The sequence below is a fragment of the Cavia porcellus genome, unplaced genomic scaffold (genome assembly GCF_034190915.1).
Source record: "Cavia porcellus strain 051 isolate PalLab524CR breed Dunkin Hartley unplaced genomic scaffold, mCavPor4.1 scaffold_24, whole genome shotgun sequence".
NCBI lineage: Eukaryota > Metazoa > Chordata > Mammalia > Rodentia > Caviidae > Cavia > Cavia porcellus.
Genome location: NW_026947507.1, coordinates 8,685,278 through 8,693,270, shown reverse-complemented (window position 1 = coordinate 8,693,270; position 7,993 = coordinate 8,685,278). Strand labels below are relative to the sequence as shown.

Sequence of the window (7,993 nt, the reverse complement as noted above, 5' to 3'; positions counted from 1 at the left end):
CATTGTTGTTAGATGGATTCAATGCTACAGCTTTAGTCAGTGGTGTTATTCTACACAATTTTGCACTGTTCCCACATTTTACATATCTCCCTAATCTCATCTGAAGTAAAAGATTCATCTGCCTTTTCCTCCTCCTCTCTAGATGAGATCTCCTCCAAAATATCTTGCTACTGGGAGACATTCATCCACAGTCCTTCAGTGAGAGAGAGAGCCATTGGTTCGGTTGTGATCATGTGACATTTAGTAACATGTACAAGACACTGCTTGCTTATGAAGTTAAAACTTATTTTTAAAAATTTGTTCATCACCCAGTAAAGAGCGCTCCTTATCTGCAACAAACTCTTTCCACTATGATTGATGTTTCACCCATAAGACATAAGTGAAAAAAAAATAAAGACAAAAAATTAAAAAGGCAACAAGATGGCATACAAAACCCATAGTTCCCTAAATTTGAAGACAATCAAAAACCAAGCAGCTGAATTATACAAAGGCAACAAAGAAGAAATAGTAATAAAAAATATCAATAAGATACACACTGAGCTCAAAGATGAGACAGCTGAACAGTTAACTAACTGAATAAGCAAAAATATCAGCTGAGCTTAAAGAAACTAATGCAAGATAGCTGAGGTTTAAAAAATGATGAAAATGTAAATGATCATCAGTTCAGCAAGGAATTAGAGCTCAAAAAATGTACTAAACAGAAATCCAGGACACGAAATTTCCATTGAAATATAGACAACAAAAGTGATTAATTTGAGGAAAAAGTGTCAGAATTAGAAGACAGATGAGCATGTACTCAAAGATACCTTAAAAAACAAAAGATCTTGGAATATGAATCCAAAGCTGCTAGATGATGCTAAAAAGACTAACTTAAAACCAAGTGAAAGTAGTGAAAAATCAGAAGATGTCATTAGTGCCATATACAAACTGCTCATAGAAATAAAAGCAAACTTCATAAACATTACTGCATATAAAAGATAAACTAACTCTTTTATAGAGTGAGATCTTGATATTCTATTATCACCAATAGATCCACTAGACATAAAAAGAATTATCAGAGTTGAACAATATATTTAAACAAATAAATCTAATATATGTTTATAGAGTGTTACATCCAACAGCAGAATGCAGATTTTTTATGAGCAGCACATGGAATTTTCTCCAGAATAAACAACATGCTAGCCAATATAGTATGATTAAATAAATATAAAATAATCAAAATCATCCCAGACATCTTATCAGGTCATAGTAGAATGAATCTAAATATCAATAGCAAAAGAAATCACAGAAATTATGTAAACACATGAAAATTTTAAAATATACTCATGAATAATGAATGGTTTAAGGAAGAAATCAAAAAAGGAGTCAATTCCTGGAATCAATTCCTAGAATCAAGTGATAATGTCAATTTGATTATATCAGAACCTGTAGATCACAATGGAATCGGTCCTAAGAAAAGTTTACAGTTGTGATCTCTCACATCAGAAAAACACAATGAACCCAAGTAAATAGCCAAAGGATGCTCCTTAAGGTGCTAAAAAAAATAAGAACATTATAAATGCAAAGCTAGCACAAGAAATGAAATTATAAAGATCAGAGCAGAAATTAATGAAATTGAGACTAAAAGCACAATACAAAGAATAAATGACTCAAATAATTGGTTCTTGAAAAGAGCAATAAAATAGACAAACCCTCAGCCAATCTCTCCAAAAGAAGAAAAGACTCATATAAACCAGAAAGCTGAAATTGAAAAGAAAACAACAAAATCAGAAGATTTTTAGTAATCACGTTAATGAGCTAGAGAATCCAGAAGACACAAGTATATTCCTAGGCATATTTGAATTATCAAAACTGAAGCAAGAAGATAGGAAAACCTTGAATAATTCAACAAAAGTAATGAAATTGAGACTATAATTTAAAAAACTTACCAACAAATAAAAGCCCAGAAACAAATGGATTAATCACCAGTTTCTACCAGAACTTCAGGAAAGATCTAATACCAATACTCTTCAAATTCTAACAAAATTTAAAGGGAAGAAATGCTGCCAAACTCATTCTGGACAGTGATTTCAAAAGCAAAGACCTAACCATAAATGAGAACTACAGGCCAATCTCTTTAATGAAGATAGAGACTCTGTACAAAACACTAGCAAACAAAAAGAAATAAATCATCAAAAAGATCATAAACATTGACCAAGTAGCTACATACACTGGATGTAAGGATGATTCATCATATACAAATCATAAATACAATACAACACATAATCAAAAACAAAAACAAAAGTCACATTATCATCTCAACGAATGCAGACAAAATCCAAAATTCATTCAGGATAAAACCTTAAAGAAAACAGCTACAGAATGGCTCTATCTCAATGTAATAAAAACATTTATGAAATACTTTCTGCAAACATTATATTAAAACTGGAGAATATTAAAAGTTTTCCCTGTAAAATAATGAACAAGTCAAGGATATCCATTATCATTACTCTGGTTCAATACAGTAATTCAAATACATGCCAAAAATGAAACACAATGGAATGAACCAATTCATTAAAATAAAAAATTACAAAATTTGATAAAATCTAAAGTTATTTTAAAGAATATAATACTTAGCCCCTCAGTTTTACATAAGAGAAAGTTGTTAATAATAAAAAATGGTAATTGTCATATTCATACTATCATAGAAAAAAGAAATAGAAAACAGCATATAACAAGGTACAGACATGTATAGTACTTTTTATGTCACAGTATTTTACTTATTTCTGTGGGATATAATAAAAGTGCCATACATATCTAATTTTATTGTTACTTGTGTACCTGAGGATGTTATAGAAAGTCAGCTGGGATTCTCTGGTCGTATGAAAGGCAGAATGAATAACATGGTCACAAACTATAGAAATAAATACCACTCCCAGTATTTACTATGTAAGTCTTCTAGGCCTTCTCATGCTTTCAATTAAAATATTTTTAAAAGACAATGCACCTTGGATTCTCATTTTTTCATGAGATGTTATATTACTTACACTTTTGAAAAATCCACTTGTAAGTACAAACTGGAGACCTTTAACTTTAACATGGATTAGTGTGATCCAAACAGCTTCATCCAGTCGATTTAGCTTTCCCTGACCATGCAACGTTTCCTTGAAAAATACCTGGTATGTGGTGACAGTAAGAAAGAGTTGCTTTCAGGAAACAGCTGAAATGTACAATGAAGCTAGCGAAGGTTGAATTAGAAGGGCTTAGATATATCCACTGAGAGCAGAAAGAACTTCAACAGTGTCCATTCACAAACATACCCTGTGTTCTTTTGAATACAGAATACAAACAATGAGACTGTCACTCCAAATCAGACTGCTTAAAAATCAGCAACAAGATATTACATAATTTTTAATATGGTAGTCCGGTGAACATTTGCAGAGAACAACATGAGCACTGTAATCTGCAGTTTGTCTTGACATAAGAAAGACCTCAGTCTCAAGTTTGGCTGCTCATTTTGAATTTGCACTTCCTCCCATCCAACATGTACTTTGCAATCCAGAGGCCGCTAGGGAATTCAACAGATATACAATGACTTCTCACTGATAGTGAGGTTTTTTAAATTCATAATTTATTTTTTCGGAATTCTCAACACCTCTGGACTCTTCCATATTGCCTATATAAATTTTTATAGAAAAAGACTTTGAACAAGCAATGAATACACTTACCAGTTGCAAGATTTTAGAAGTGAGTAATTTTGTCTTATATCAAAATGGGGAAGAGGAAGAGAGAGAACAGGACTCCCTCAAATATCGAAATTTTCACAACATACAATCTAGCAACTCTGTGGTCAAGTAGTAGACACTTTTTCAATGAAACAGTCTCCAAGTAAAAGAACATTTCCAACAAATATTTAAATAACAAAATGAAAGATATTTTATATTCCTTATTCTATAATTTTCTGATAGTATCTAGATATAAAGGCTTTCCTCCAGCCAGTTATAGCAATTCAAATAGTCTTTCATACAGTTTTAAAAATATATGAGTTTTAAATCAAATTAATGAGATTCCAATAGCATAAGATATATCATGGGTTCTTTTCTTTAAACTGATATACTGGAGGGAAGGAGGAAGCTAAGGAAAAGGACTAAAAGCTGAGATGTGTTATGTAGGTGAATCAAGTCCCTCGGAGGGCTGCAATCCTTCTGTGCCACAAACACACAGGAATAAAAAATTAAAACTGAAAAAATGCATAAATTGATATATTTTATTATAAAGTCCATTAAGTCAGTAACATTCTCTAATTCCCCAAACTGCGGAAAGTGCTAGAGAAGAGGGGGGAAATTTTTAGGAGTTTTGCAACTGTTTTGAAAAATTACTTTTAAATACATGAATCATTTTCAGAAAAATGTCAGGATGTTCTAACATTAAAAACTGATTATATGCTGCAAATTTAAGATAAAAGGGACAAATAAGTTGTTAGAGGCTCTCAAAACAAACGAGAGGTAAACATTGGTTTAGAAAAAGAAAAGGTAAATCCTTAAAAGTTCAAAAAATTAGAAAAAGCACATAAAATAGGGACATAAAAAGGAGAAAACCATTTATAACAATCTAGATCTATACAAAGGATAGAATCCTTTCAGGAAATTGGAGGTGAAAGTGGAAGAAGAACATCAAGAACCCCTGATGCTGGGCCAGAATATTTAGTTTAAGAGGCAGGATGAAGGCTTCCACCGGAAGGGACCTGCAGGAGGACCACACTGATGCTGAGTGCTGACCTGCCTGGGACAGATGTGGATGTAGCACTTCAACATGGCCCATGCGATTGGGGTATTTATTTGCACACCTGCTGTGTGCTGTAATCAGTTTCTATTTTTCTTCTCTACAATGACTTCATTGACCATTCTATGCAGTTTGAATAAAGCAATCAGATACAAATTGTCACGTGCTCACCATAGCTTCTGAACACATCAGCTGACACTGCATGCTGTTTTCACATCCATTTCAATAAAAATTAAGCTGCCTAAATTCTTAAGGATACACTGTACCCAAAAAAGCCATACTATAACTACCAGCTCAATTCTGAGAATAAAACTAAAATGAAAAGACTATACGACAAATGAAGTTTTTAATATCATAATGATGGGAATAAATTCTAAATTATGGTTGATTATTAATAACTTTACAAGATCCCAAATTTTCTAGCTGACTTCTTGCCTTCCTTAGTTTAATATTTAAAATATAGCTACTATCCTATTTTTGATGTCAGTATTTTCAATTTTAACTTACATTTTCCCCAGTATTTAGGATTAAAACTAGGGCCTTCTCACAGAGCTATAGATTCAACCTTTTAATTTTTAAATTTTGAGACAAGTCTAGATAAATTGCTAAGTTTCCCAGGCTGGACTCAAAATTGGAATCCTCCTGCCTCAGTTTCCCAGAACATTAGGATTAAAGGCATGTGCCACTATGCCTGGCCTAACAGTTGTTTTTATGTTGCCTGCAATTTCATTAGACTTTTGTATATATATATATATATATATATATATATTTTCACAGTTCAAAGATCAAAATGGTTATTTAAAAGTAAGTTCAAAAATATCTTGATTCTAATTTAAACTTATATACCCTGCTACTTCATATTACTCTATTTTGATTAGTTTTTAGTTTATAATATTTGGAAATATATCCAGTGTGTATTTTCAGTTCTCCCTTTAAAAAGTATTATGGAATATCAGTCTACTGAAGTTCTTTTCACTCTATGTGTGTGTGTTCTTAAACTTGATGACAGTCCACTAGGAATGTACACTAGATGAAGACATTAATTTTATTTCACAACTTTTTGTTTTCGAAAATAAAGACACTTTGAATAAATCTTCATATTTGAAGAAATAAATATTCTAGCCAAATTTGTTGTAGTGAGATTGCTAGATCAAGAAGAAATAGATTTCCTAGACAAACCAAGTTAGTCTCCCCATAGAAATTTCATCTCTTTGTACCTCAACAAAAATTTACAGAGCAACTGACCCACCAACCCTGCCAACAGAGTGTATTTTCAAAGTTTTCTATTCTGTTGACCTTATATGTGAAGAATTATATTCAGTTCTAAAGTTTTTCTGAACACAACAAATTAAGCATATCATAAGGAGTAAAAACTTATCAATTTCACAATTTGGAAATGCTCTATTGTTGAGAAATAACTCTTTAGTGTTCTAAATTTACAGTATTAAAATACCAATAACAAACAGTATGTGTATGCTGATTTGCCAGCCAGGAAAAGAGCTGAATCTTTGTGTTTTCTAAAGGGAAATTTTATAAAGCACACCTCAGATGCCATTTGCAATGGAGAAACACTAAGTCATTTTCACTCCAATATTGCATAGAATGTGGTGTGAATACTGCATAATTGTCTTCATTGTAAAGTAGAACTGTTTCTTTTATTTTTATAAATAAAAGGACTTTAAGATGTTCTTCTAAATTAATCGCCAATCTCCTAAGATTTAACATTGAGTACACCATACATTCAATTGATCAAGAAGTGTATATATATTTTTCTTTTCATTGAACAATGGAATTTTATCTATATTTTTCTTTTCATTATCAAGAAATTTTATTTATAGGTTTTTAAAAAGCATAGGTTTAGAACACTAATGGATGACAGCACAGCATACATACAAAGCTAAATAAAATTTTGAATTTAGCTAAATTCAAAAACCACAATTTAAACTACTGATTATAATCATTGTGCCTTAGTACAAGCAGCTTTAGTTCATAAAATTCACCCACCTTCTCGCAAAAAACTATGAAGCTTGTACACAAGTTCAGTCATTTAATTCATAATAATGTTCTTTTGTGTGTCAGCATGCACTACTGCATAAACAAAATCCAATCTACAGGGGTTTTTAGTTTTGATCAAAATATATAATGCAAGTAGTAACAGGCTATATCCTTTAAGGGAAAGGCTTTGTTTGAGAAGCTTGCCAACTCTGCCATGAGTGGTTATACAGCTAATTGAAGGAAACTGGCAGTATCGAGGGAACTTCTTTTGATGTAGCAGTCTCCTCCGTGGCAGATGAGTTCTTAATTCCTATTACACTACAGACAAACATGCATTCCATTGCTTTGCACGCAAGATTTTCATCTTTTTTGGCATTTGTCTATCAGAAATAACCTAGCAGGCACTAGCGTAAGCTTTGTATGCTGTAGCAAGAGATCTCACGGTATAAACCCTACAAGTACTTCCAGGCTGTGCTGGTATAACTACATTTTTGATTGGAGGTGTAAAAGCTAGAAATGAAGGTGACAAAGCATCTCTGTCTCTGTTTTCCATAACACTTTTTGTCATACCTAATTTTATACCAATCATTATGGATTCTCCAATTATTCTCCCATCTTTGCTTAATGCTTGTCAGTCCTACAGTTTAGATAATGAATATACATCCAATTTTCTGTGTTTGACATCACATGTTTTAAGATATTTCCATGCTGTGCAAGTTGTAGTAATATATAGGAATCAGATGCTTATGGGAACCCAACACAGTCACCCAAGTGTCATCAAAGTGATCTTCTGAGGTCAGAGAATAGAAGTCGGAGTATAGAAAGGATCCAACTAGGCAGGAAATAGTGTTGTCTTTCTTGGTTGATCAATATTTGCTGGACTAAACACACTTTGCCCTGTTCCAGGTTATAATTCCAACAAGAGGGCATTACTAAAATATTTGTCTGTCTTCTTGAAGATAGAGATATTGATCCAATGCCATCATTTGACCATTGTACCGTTTGATTCTTCTTTTTGCCCATCCCCCTCACTTCCCTTCATCTCCTTTGCCCTCCCTAATTACAACAGCTTTGTTTCCATTTTCCCTTCTATTTACTTTTTTCCCTTCCTTTTTCTCCCTTTCCTAGCTCCCCTGCCCATTTGAACATTTTATTTGTTTCACAATATTGATTATATGTTTTCATCCTTATTTACACTTTCATTTTTCTCACACCAGAGGAAAAAATGATATATTTA

General features: G+C 32.4%; 1 pseudogene; it reads right to left on the bottom strand.

The window, feature by feature from the left end:
* Window positions 1-6,986: 6,986 nt before the first annotated feature.
* LOC100712738 (nucleoporin NUP35-like) lies at window positions 6,987-7,779 on the bottom strand (annotated as a pseudogene).
* Between the last annotated feature and the right edge of the window lie 214 nt (window positions 7,780-7,993).